Source organism: Mauremys mutica, chromosome 7 (genome assembly GCF_020497125.1).
Source record: "Mauremys mutica isolate MM-2020 ecotype Southern chromosome 7, ASM2049712v1, whole genome shotgun sequence".
In the NCBI taxonomy this organism is placed as follows: domain Eukaryota; kingdom Metazoa; phylum Chordata; order Testudines; family Geoemydidae; genus Mauremys; species Mauremys mutica.
In genome coordinates, this window is record NC_059078.1 from 98,360,650 (window position 1) to 98,374,085 (window position 13,436).

The following is a 13,436-nucleotide window of genomic DNA, read 5'->3' on the forward strand; positions in this document are numbered from 1 at the left end:
CCCACAGCACCGGGACTTTACACGGAATCGTTCTGCACAAGTCACTTAACATTCTTCACCACAAATAAATAATTCAAAGCGAAGGATTAGGCAGCAAACACCTTAATTGTTTAACCATCTCCCTTCTTTTCCTACAGCATTTTTCGTTTCATTCCCGTGCTTGGGTCTCTACTTTATATTTTCATGGGCTGCTGGAGGTACACCAAGCTAGCAGGAAAACGTTAATGTTTTAAGCTTCCCATGTTGCTAGCCTACCAGAACATTCTACCTTTGAAAGAGAGTTTGCAACTCTATTTTTTTCCACAGTAATTTAAACCAGAGGTTCAGATAATCTTAATTAAGTGCATTAAACAACCCCCGCTGGATTCTCCATGGTGACTGATCCTCCCCGGGATTGGAAAAGGGCGGGTTCAAGATTCTGCTTGTTAGCCTTGGGAGCTCTTTTAGTCCAAACAAATATAAAACAAATTGAAGAAAAACAGGCCCTGTGTTTGGTAGCATTTTAAAATCGAGTATTTGCTTTACCATCTCCCGCCAGAGCTGTTGTCAAATATAAAAGTAATCTTTTAAAAGCTAATGTGATAGCTAAACTAAAGCAGCAACCCCTTTATCCAACTTTAAAACCATAATCCCCTTTAAGCCAGTTAAAACCTACTTCCTATCCACGTTTTTATTGTTTCAAACAGCTAAATGCTTTACTGCCTTCAGTTCGGCTTCCTATTTCTGCACCTTGGCGTTTTAATTTACCTTGTAAGCGAGGAGCTGTTGTTGCTTTTTTGTTTTGTTTTTGCTTCTTTAAACAACAGAGAGGGCAAAAGAGCACTCCCACTAGTCATTAGCGTGAGTCGATCTGTAATTGCCTATTTGGCTATAATGATGGGAAATGGGATAATCCTGCCCGCTACTCTGCGATGTTAAACGGAAAGTTCCCCAGGACTCCCTCCAGAGCAAAGGAGGCATTGCCTCGTTTGGGGCAGTTCCTACAAGCATGCCCCTGGTTTTGCTAGCAATCACAGTCAATAGTTACTGCCCTGCTTGAGTGAGATACAAATGGAGCAAACACTCATTTTCGATGCCCGCTAAACTTTTCCCCATCGCTACCTGAAGAGTCCAACTCGGAAACAAAAGAAAAAACCTCCCGGGAGGACGATTTTACAGGCCTCATTCAGGCAAACCTCCCATTGACGTCAGTGGGAGTTTTGCCTGAGTAGAGACCGCAGGCTCAGGAGCCAGCGAGCGGGCTTGCTCAATACAAACGGGGCATCTTCGCAAAGGCAGAGCGGGCACCATGTACGCTGCTCCAGAGAAAAAAAGCATCTTAACAAATGGAGCGCTGCAAGCAGAGCGCACTGAAAACGGCCGCTGGAAAGTAAGCAGTTAGATCTGCCCAGTGATGCATCCAACAGTGGTAAGCCACTGAATTTGCTGGTTCGCAGGACACACTGATACCCCAAGGAAAGGACCAGCCTAGCGACGTGCGTCTGCTTTCCTATCTGGTCCCAATCCTGCATTGCTTGTGTCTCAGGGGGAGCTCTGGGCGCCTCCATAAGCCAGGGGCGAGCCCCTGTAATTTGAATTCTGCTGAGGGGTTTGGTCTCTGGAGCCCAGGCTTTTGCAACGGGCGGGCTGGGCCAGGCAGTCATGTCCCCCCTTTGCGAATGAACAGCGACTACAATCACGCGGAGCGGGCCACGCTTCTCTGGAGGCTAATGCAGCCGTACAGAAATCAGCAGGTCCCGTGACTTTCTTGACTAAAGAGCAGCCGAAATTGAAGCTGCGAATCTGCGATTCATTCCCTGAGTAGCAGAAAGTCGGTTCCTCGGAACTGATTTGCTGCTGCAAGCACTTCCCAGTCCCGTATTAAAGCCCCCGAGGTTTGATTTACTCTATCGAATATTTTATTCTTTTAAACGGAACAGTAAAATGCCACTAAATCTACCACGCAAACACACCGTCTGAGGGATACGGACAGCTCGTTTGCCAGTTCCTGACACGTGAAAAACCTGCCCGGAGTCCATTAGTGAGTAGAATTGAACCCTCTGCGTTAAAGTGAAAACCAAGATTCAAACCATAATTACAAAACCCATAATGAACACGACTCTGCGCTGCCCTGACCCCCACACTTACTACATCATTCTTGGCTATTTCCCCCCGTAAAATGTCTCTCAAATGGCACCCGGTTTTGATCCGTCACCCCGCAGCTTTAAGACAAAGTTCATTTGTGGCACATCGCCCATACCTGGGTATCAATGATTAAATACTGGTCCCAACAATGCCCTGACAAAAGTTCCCTGGCAGCAGATACGCACAGGAAATAAAACACTTTCGAAAACTCTCTGAAAAGGGGCTTATCAAGTAGAATCAACAACTGCAGTTTGTGTGGTATTTAAAATACTATATTCCCCCCCCCCCAATGTTTTCTATGAGCCTAGTCCAGTGCTCACTAGTTCTAGCAAAGGGTCAGCGAATATGAATCCAACTTCCACCTTCCACATCTACAGCATCAGTCCACTTAGGCTGCTTGTTTTAAGCCGTTCTGTCATCCAATCTTTCCTTGAGAACAGTTTTGAGAAAATGTTCTGGTTTGAAGCAGGGGTCAGCTACACTGATGCACAGCCAGGCTCTGAACCAGTTCAGCACACCCTGGCTCAAATCCTCACTATAGGCAACGCCTCAAACCAACTCCCTGAAAATAGGTTTGGTTAAATAAACAAACAATAACAAAAGTTTAAAATCTTTTCCGGACAACTGTTGGGGAACAAACTCCCAATTCTCTTTTCTCATTCTAACTTTCTTTTACTGTCGGCTTTCCATTTATAGCAAAAAAGCACTCAATCACTGGTCTGGGAGTGTTACAGTATTAAAACATATCCCCCAAATGGAAAAATAATCCACCATAAGCGATTTCTCATACTATTTCCAGCAAGAAATATCTACCAGTCAAAGTCAGATGACTGAAGTAAAGTAATGGGATAATTAAACTCCATCAGACTGTATTTTGACATGATGTCGGGTTTTGAAAATCAAATCATGAAGGCGCAAGGGAAGACTAGAGGAGAGTTAAGAAAATGCTGAATAATACAATTTCTCATTCATTTACTATACCTTATTTTAGTATACTCCAGACTAAAATTTCCTCTATAACTCTCTAAAAGACACCATCTGGGATCCAATTCCCTCCAACAAAGGGCTTCCCCATCTATTTTGAGTGTAACATTATCTAAATAAAGGACTGCTGTGACAATTCTGGCAGCTGTTTACTCAGAAATTCACTCCAGATCATTCAATCCTATTTAAATTACGGGTTTCCTTAGGATAATTAGTCTGGACAAGATTAAATCATGGTTATTTTCAGATTTTTCTAAAAGGTAGCCAGATAGGGTGTGGCCAAGATGGTTTAAGGAGACTATGTAACTGTGGCAAGCTACTAGCAATATTATTAGCTATTTGTATTATAAAAATGCCCAAAGCCCCCAATCAATATCAGGGATCATTAGAGTGGGTTCCCTGCAAACACAGGCCCTGCCCTGAAGAGTAACAAGATACAAATAAATTCGGGAACCCAAGTCCTCCTTTAAAGTCTTGCTATATTAATGAATTAATAACTAATATATTAATAATCATTATGCATTAAATACAAAAGGTGAAATAATGGCTTTTACATTTTATTTTTAAAAAAACTCAGTTAACTTGTATTACATTATATTCAGTTAAATAAAATAAGGAACACATATTACTTAAATTAGTAATATCTACTCAATTATGCTTGAATTAATACTATAATATTAACATTTGTTATACTTCCCCATAGATGTATAATGGATTTGTGATATACTTATTGATCTGTCATCTCAAACTTCTCTAGGGAGCATTACAAGCCCCAATGATGTCCATGAGTGTTAGATTTTATGTTTGACTATCTCATTTAAGTGAAAGATGTGTAAAAACAGAGGATACTATTTCATTTCCTATTGGTTACATATCTGGATATAGCTAAAGAACATGTTACTCCTGCTCAGGGTCAAATGCCAATTTGAGCAAATACTCACTCAGTTTAGCTCAAAAGCTAATTATTTAAGTTGCACTGTAACATTATTCTGTAGTATCAGAGGGGTAGCCGTGTTAGTCTGGATCTGTAAAAGCAGCAAAGAGTCTTGTGGCACCTTATTATTCTTTAGTTAAGCAATGCATTCTTTTGGGGATCCTCCACAAGGCAGTGGAATATCTGTGCATGTGCAATGCATGGGAAAAGATAGGTGCCTGCGAATGAGATCCGCATAAGACAGCACACTAGGTGGGGAGCTACCTAAACTAGCCAAAGGATGAGGATGAGGAGAGGAGTGTGTGCTAAGCCCCACCCCTCTCATGCAGGTAGGTGCCTAAATTCAGGTTGCAGGGAAGTGCCTTCTTCTGCTTAGTGATCCATGAACAAGAATCTGCTGCCTGCAGTCAAGTGCTTAGGCACCTATGGAGTTTCTTGTGGGACCAAATTAGGCACTTCACACAGAACAGTCATGGCGGTGCCTCTCCATCCTCCTCAAGTTTTGAATAGGACCTGTAGTAGGCATGCTCAGAGGCTGCCTAGCAGATTAGGCCCCACACCTGAATTATGTGTCCAAACACCTCTCTTTCCCTGGTTTGTGAATTGCTCTGGGTCTTAGGCAGAAGACTGGTATCTAGATGCCTAGAGGGGACAGCATTGTACATGCCCAGAGGCAGAAACCTAGGTGGCTAGGGAACCTGTACTCTGAAAACTTAGTGCTGAGTGAGTTTAAGTGCCTACAGTGAGACTTTTGTGGATTGCAGCGGAGTCAAAACTTGGAGCTCAACACCTAAACTACATATTAAAGTGCCTAAATCTGGGGGTTAGGTACAGAAGTACCTGTGTGGATCTCACCCTAACTGCTTTGGAAAGTCAGATAGGGTGAGTTTCTGAAGTAGCTAGATCCTAGTACTTTAGGAGTTTTGTAGATAGAACTAGGACTTTGACTTCTGTTCTGAGGCAGATTGGTAATCATTGGAGTTTGTGAAGCACAGATTATGTTCAGACCAACCTTTGATGCATGCTAGGCTTGCTGCTGCATGTTTATTTTTTACTTATTTTTATTACAGTAGTGCCCAGAGGCCCGAATCTGTATTGGAGTCCCACTGTGCTGAATGCTGTAAAAGCACACAATAAAAGGCAGTGTGTACACCAAAGAGTTTACAGTCCAAAGGGGGACGAGATGCCACAAGTAGATGGAGAACCAAGGTGGTGAGTGGAAGAACAAGGATAACAGCAATAGGAACAACTATTAACCAACACTACAATCTGGAGGCTTTGCTTTCTTAATAAAAAAAGCAAACAAGATATATTAATAAAACACTATCTCACCTGCATACCTTTATCACTAGGAAGTTTACCATGGGCATCACAGTCGAGGCGTTTCTTAAGAGACCAACTTCAGCCTTCTCTGAGTGGTTGTGTTTACCTACAGAAAAACTGAGCTACTATAATCTAATCTGTGGCTAGGTCCATTTGAGAGAAAATGGCTCAATCTCCTGGCCAGTCACAGATAGAAGGTAGCATTCCTTATCATTGTTGTAATCTGTAGAACGTGGATTCATGATGAGTTCAGAATGACCCTGAGGCTTTGCATCACTGTAACAATTTGTAGTCTAAAGCCCTTGGTCACTGATGAGGTTAGAAGGTTAAAGTTAAAAGTGCTTCCCCTTTCCTGCTACCATCATCTCTGTCTTTTCTAGAGCCAACTTCTCGTGGTCTAGCTGCTGATTGCTTCCAGGCACTCATGTCTTAGTGATAGTGAAGGCCCTGTTGGAAGATTAGGGCTCAATTAAGCAGGGATACATGCTCATATTCCTAAAAACAGGCTGTATACACAATATTTTCCCCACCCAAAGGTCTTACTTTCAATGTGGAGCAATGCACTACCTTCTTCAGTGCCTTAGGCACACCCTATGCACTCCAAACCTGTTTCACGGTACAGAGAGGAAACAACTGGGATGGTCCAGCGGTTAGGGTGCGAGTGTAGAATTTGGGAGGCCTGGCTTTAAGTCCCCACTCCAGCAGTGACTTCGTCTGTGACCCTGGGCAAGTCACTTAGTCCTTCTTTATAAGGATAAATACATTACAGACTGTGAAGTGCCCAGAGAGTATGGTACTTCTATGGGTGCCAGGTAAGTACCTAAGACAGATAGAAACTGGAGTATCAGCAAAGGGAGAGTCAGGTGCTAGTACAGTTTCCCCATGGCCCCAACATGGTCAAATGATTACACAGCAGCCAGACTCATCCTGGCACGTTTATTGAGCTAGGGCAGCTGCCACTACACTGTGGCAGAGAACCATGAAGGACCTGCAATCAAATGACACATGCCATCCGATCATAACTCCCCTCCTGCTTCTGTACATAGGTTCAGGGGCTCCAGTGTGACAATTATGCATTGCTGCTGGAGTAAATGGGACATAACGACAGCAGTTGCTGAAGGCTGGACTGCTGTTGTGTACAATTCTATACTTGTGCATTTTGTCCCACTCACAGCTGCATGTATTGTTGTGACATACTGCTATATGCAATGGGCTTTGAGAGCATGTACTGTACAGCGTGGGGGGGCAAGAGCTGCCTGGTCTGCGATTCTTCGGATCCATGTCCTGGCCATTCATGTCACCTGCATCTGATTTGGTGCTTCGCAAATGTACTGTCAATGCAGGCAATTTGCTAGTGGGGAGGGCTGGCAAGCAGCCAACACACTAGCAGGGACAGAGAGCTGATTCCAGGAGCATCAGATGCAAGGGAAGTATCTTCATTATCAACCCTTACCCAGCTCTTAAATTTCCTTCAGTCGTATGGCCAGGTGTATATGGGAACTCTGCAGAGGTACCAGACATAGGGTATGGCTACACTTACAAATCTGCAGCGCTGGGAGTTGCAGCGCTGGTCGTCCAGCTGTGCAGGGCCAGCGCTGGTGTGTGGCCACACTCACAGCTACCAGCGCTGGTGTGTGGCCACATTTGCAGCATTTGCAGCGCTGTTGGGAGTGATGCATTATGGGCAGCTATCCCAGCATTCAAGTGGCAGCAATGGTGCTTTTCAAAAGAGGGGGGGGGGGCGTAGTGTGACAGGGAGCGGGGGGAGAGAGAGAGAGAGTGGATTTTTGGAGCCAACACTGTGTGTTAGCTTCCTGACTTGAAAAATCAGAACATGTTCCCGATCCCTTACCCTTAACTCTTAACTGCAAACAGCCTGCAGCCAACACGACTCCCTTTCTCCCCTCTGCTCCCTTTCTCCCCTCTGCTCCTGCTGTTTCTGTCAAGCAAACACTCACTCCCTGCCTGCCTCATTATCTCATTTGATTGTTCACAGATTGATCACAGCAAACAGGAGCTGTGTTTGTAGATAAACAGCTCCAGGATCAACGGAGATACGGAGCTCGGAGTTCACAACAAAACAAAGAGAGGCTGCATAACAAAACAAAGAGAGTAATTTATAAAAGCATTCTGGGATACATCCTTATACCCTGGAGGCCAATCACAGTGCTGGTGTGTGGCCACACTTGATGACCAGCGCTGCAGTACCAGTGCTGGAATCCTTATTCCCCATGCCGAGTGAGGTGTACGGCCAGCGCTGCAGCCAGGGAGTTGCAGCGCTGGAAGTGCCCTGCAGGTGTGGCCACTTACTAATTGCAGCGTTGGTGGAGGCTTTCCAGCGCTGCAACTCGCCAGTGTAGCCATACCCATAGATTCTCATTCAACTTTTACTTCCTTGTGCAGGTTTTCCACTGTGCATGACAATCATGAATTCTCTTGCAAAACAGCTTGGCATTTTTACATGGGGGATGGTCTGGAGCATAATCTATGTTCTCATAGATGAAAACAGTAATATCAATTTTATGAGTACTGCATTCTTCCTGGTATTTTAACTCACTCTTTGAAACATGAAGCTGACAGTTATCTATTAGCCTATGAAATCTTTCACGAACGAGCATGGGAATTTATGTGATGAATTAACTACAGGAAGGCTCCCCATTTATTTATAGAATGGAAACATATTGAGAATCACACCTACACTGTTTTTTAAAAATCAGAAGAACTACTGGGTTAAAAAGATCTTTTCTTCAATTTATAAAAACACCTAGATATAAGTAGATGTCACAAAAATCTGTAATTTTCTTGCTTCTTCAATAGAAAAGCAAGATGAAAAAGAACAAGATTTTTTCCTACATTAGCTATTTTTTGTCCACCGTAGGACACCTATTAAATTATCTTTTTATGTGACAGAGATTAGGTGCATGCAAAACCACAATAAGATTCAACATGTGGTGAAGTTATGCAATAACCAAGATTCCTCACCAAGGTAAAGATGTAATGGTAATACTCTTTTTGGATTTGGCTTCCGACATTGACATAACTCATAATACAGCAGATGTAATATGTTAAATATGCTAAATTGCATTGAAATAAAGGAGGTTTGTAATCCTTGGGGATTTAAATCCTGTAATGAATATTAGCATGGCACAGGACAAAATGTATTGAGGGCAAGTCTAACCACAAAAAGGCTAATTCTGCCAAAAATGGAAATCAACTAAAAATATAAATTGTTGATTGCCATACAGGTTTACGTGATCCCACCCAGTGCTTTCTAAATTATGGGACACACATCTATGAAGAATTTGCTGATCACCTGGTGCTGGCTCTCCTTGCTTCCAGCTGCCAAAACACATTTAAGACAACTAAAATTACATTCAGTATTTTCCTAATGCTACTTTTTCCACTAAAAAAAAAGTTAGCTGCTATAGTTGCTACAGGAACATTATGTGATTATGACTGGAAGAGTGGTGGTCTATCTAATGGTGACCGGACCACAGTGGTAGGCACAGTAATAAGAGAAATAAATGCATGTAATTAGAGATGTCAGCAGGAAATGAAGTGTTATTTTTCCATCTGTTTATGAAGTACCAGCTAAATACAGTTAACAAGTACTTAAAAATATACAGTTCTATAGTCAGATTTCTAGTGTTGAATATTCACACACACACACCGGTCTTTGAGAAGTAACATCTGATTTCCTTTTAAAAGTATAATGGGAAATTTGTTCATGTTAACTGTACATTTATCTTCTCAAAGATAACATGTATAGCAATCCTTCAAACTGGATGGGTACTTCCCCTCTCCAGAGTGGAGGCAATGCAGAGCTGTAACTGGCAGCTCTCCTCCACTCCCCAACATCAGACACACACACTTGAGGATCCATCTGTCTACCGCTTATTAGAACAGATTTAGCACAAGGCTGACAAATATTGTCATATATACAAAGATAACTATATTCATACTGTGACATGAGAAAGGTTTTGCTGTAAACACTTTATCCCATAATTTTCTCCTGTAACCTTCATGGAAAACAAGAGTGGGCCAAGACAGCGAGGCAAGCTACATCCGAGAAGAGAAATTTACAGGTAAGCAGAACAAATATCCTTGTTAAGAGAAATATCAAGCTATTATCAAGCTAGAGCATATCTGTCAGCCCCTCACACCATGACATAGCTAACAAGGAGTATGGAAAGGGGAGGGAACAGAAACAACTCCACATACAAGTGCATGAGAAAGGAGGAGGAGCAAGGGGAAAGTTCCATGCTCTCTCCAGATACAGAAGCTAATGAAAAAATATTATAAAATGTCAGTCACAACTTTTGCCACTTCTTGGAGGATTTGCCTATGGAAAAGGTGAGTCTGAGGAGGAGACCTTCCTGGTTCAACTTTTAGTGAACATCAGGACTGATGATTTTCTCTGCTGAGGCACATGCTCTTCCCACATACAAGGTAGCTGTTGCCTGTGCTATGTTACCCTCTGGAGGTATCATGTTCCCAGCTTTACATACTCCTACTAGCAGTCTTGCTACTTTTCTGCCCCTGCATCTTGAATGATACCTATGAAAAGATGCTGTAATTTTCTGAGAGTCTTGGTCCTGTCTATATATTTTCTAAATGCTCTTCACACAACCAACACATGCCCTACATCTACACTGTTTCAGGTGAACTGGATTTGGACAAAAGGAAAGCTATGTCATCTCTAGCATCATGTGGACTGATACAGGTTCGTTTTACTGAAAGGTTTCTGATATCTCAAGTACCACTTGTAGAAGATACTGAACTGTTCCTGAAGTAAAAGAGCTCCCAACTCAGTCAATTGATGACTATCAAGAATGCTGTTTTGATCAGCATGACATATTGTGGTAAGACTGATCCCACAGGTCAAAAAAAAGTTCTATAAATGGCTTTAGGGATAAGGTTCAGGCTCTAAGTAAGGTAGCTGTGAATATGTTATGATTTCAAAGCTCTTGCTGTCTTCCAATAACTCGTGATATGACTGCTTGGGAATTGATTTATTGTAATCGATGTTCAGTAATGCATTAACTGCTGCCTTAAGCCGCTCAGTCTGAGTCCTTCAGATAGGCCATCTTATAAGTATAGAAAATGTGTGGGAAGGAGTTTTTGTATGTGGAATTCTTGGAGCTGCATCCCTCTTTGAACCTAACGTCTGTTAGTCTATAAGGTGCCACAGGATTCTTTGTTGCTTTTACAGATCCAGACTAACACGGCTACCCCTCTGATCTTTGAACCTAATTCACCTCTCAAATACACCACAGTCATGCACTTTTTCTTCAAGGTAGTTAAGGTGTTTATCACCTGCTCTGAATATATTTTAGGATCTTTCTTTTTACCTGTAAGCTCTTAAATGCAGTTTGGAGGGATCTGCATATATGATTGGAACCTTATTTAGCAGTGATTGTCTTAGTGAGACCTGAACCCACCTTTGAACTATCCTTGAGAACCAGAGTCTCCCTACATTCAAATATTCATTTTTATTAATATATTGCAAATAGCTACATATTTATACTGTAAGCAGCAAAATGTTATGGTCTCCACTGTGGTTGGTTCTATTCAGGTGCATAAAAGGTGTCTTCCCCTTTTGCTTTTGGGCAAGAGCTGGGCACAATCCTGCTTGGGAGGTTCCCTATGGCAGCTAGGGCTAGTCCAGAGCTGGCCAGCAAAGAAGGGAATGTGTGCTGCTGCGCCAATTAGAGAACAAAACCAGATCATTTCTCTTGAAGTAATTCTAGAATAATTTTAAATGATCTAAATAGCGGTGTACAGATGGAATGGTGCCTTAATCTGTGTTTTGCTATCAACTGAACCAACACATAGCTTGGGCTTTCCCAGCTAGGTACCAGCTAATTGAGAGCTTGTGAGAAAGACGAGTTGCATATTTTTGCTACTTTAGCCTGTTTTGATTTTTGTAAACTTAAATCCACATACTGAAAAATAAAGTTATTTTTTACTGCTTTGCTCTTAGTTATCCTTTTCTAGTCACTTTCTTTGAACACAAGAAGGATCTCTCTTATGCTAAACAGTTTATTAACCCCTAATCACCCAGTTACTTCTAGACTTGATTGCATGTGTAATTACCTTTTGTCAGGTACAATTTGCCTGATAAACATGTCAGAACACTTGCTGCTTAGTCTGTTTCAACAGATAAATGCTGTCTTTCCACAGCCTTGGGGCATAATTAACAGAGAAAAAAGGCAGTTATAAAAACACACAGAAGCTGATTCACTAAGGCAGGAGTTCACAGCATGAAGCCCGCCAAGGCCTATTTCATGGCCTGCCATGCTTGCCTGAGCGCTTATTGAGTTTCAACCTGCTGTGACAGGGCAACAGTGGTAACACTGAAAAACTGTGATTTAACGTAAATTTCCACATGAACTTCAGAATGGAGTGGGATGATGTCTACTCGAAAAAAATGAAAGTGAAGCACCAGATAATGATACCGGTAGAACTTCTGTGAGGGTCAGTATCATATGTATATGTTTAAGAATGGTGTTTGGTATGGTGCTAAAAGAAAAAAAAACCTAAAAAGGAGAGGAGGGGATTCAATTAATTAAAAAAAGCTGTGAGGCTTATATTCTTGGGATTTTAACTGTGACTCATCAGGGCTCAGTAGACTCTAATTTCTTCCCAACAGCGTTTATGAGTTGTGTACCCATGCACTATGGTGAGTGCAAAAAGAAATCCCTACCTGACCTCTGGATAACCCAAACAGGAGATTAGCCCATTTCCAAGCAAAGTAGGTTGTCACACTGTTAGGCCAATTGCTTCTATTGACACTTTGCATAAACATCTTACACAGGGTGATCAGAAAGGACTGTTATGCCATTAACGTTCCTTTTTATTTTTTATACCTAAGCCCTACAGAATAAAAGCCTTTCTGAGTTAGGGATAACAAAAGGGTCAAAAGGCCACAAACATTCTTCTAAGTAGGTACAAATCTGGAAAGGTTAAATTAATTGAAAAGTGCAAATTAGAACTTTTTCAGTATCTTGAGAAAAAAATCTTTTCTTACTTAGTTTACTCTAATTTGACATTAATATTGTATACATACTTTAAACTACTACAGTGCATTTATATTTACTTTCACATCTTCATCTTAAGAAACAGTAAGCTGTTTAATCTTCTTAGCCAATCAACAATCTAAACAGATATTTAATTATTACCATTAAAATCCTTATGGAGAATAGTGTTAAAAATGTACAAAAGAAAATATTTCCTGCAATGCTACAATTTAATCCCCCTCACCACAATTTACCTATAATTTACACACCATACGGTTTACGCTACATAACAAAATACTTAACATTTTCCTTACTTTTGTTTTTGCTTTGATCAGAGATGGAAACAATCTCCTTTTAATAGTATAAAAGCCACCTGCTGGGCATTGCGGACTACAGCTAATTGGTAAATTCTTTGAAATTTAGATATAATGGTTTGTGACCTTTTTAATTAAAAAAACCCAGAACCTAAAAGGCTGGGTGAACTCATCCAGGAAAATAATGCTGTTGAGCATATACAATTATGAGTTATCCTAAGACACTTTTGAACAGAGAATAGAGATTGACTACATATGTGCATTTTTAAATATGGATCTATACTTTTCATCTAAACATTTGCATGTAATTGCTGTAAATTATATATCTATTTTGAATAATTAAGATAAGTATTGCAAGTATATTAACAGCACATTTATTATTATTTTAATTGTGGTAGTGCCTAGAGGCTCCAATCAGGGATTGGGTCCCATCCTACCAGGCAATGTACACACATCACCCACCTCTAAAAAAAGACAGTCCCTGCCTGAAAGAGCTTACAGTCTACATAAAAACATTGTACTTCATTCAGAAGGATCCAAACTATATAGGAAGACTATATAGGAAATGCAGACTATATAGGAAATATTTCAACCATCAACAAAATGAAGACCTTCCAGGAGTGGATGACACCAGCCGTTCTACACCATACTATCTTGAAAATCATTGCCTAAAAGTGTAAGGAAAAATTGCTCTAGAACAAACAAAATCCCTTGCACTGTGAATGTGCACATGAATAT

At 41.3% G+C, this 13,436-nt stretch overlaps 1 protein-coding gene across 8 annotated transcripts in view; it reads right to left on the reverse strand.

Moving 5' to 3' along the window:
* EXOC6 (exocyst complex component 6) overlaps positions 1 to 13,436 on the reverse strand; it is a 192,265-nt gene that overhangs the window by 3,045 nt on the left and 175,784 nt on the right. The window lies entirely within an intron of this gene.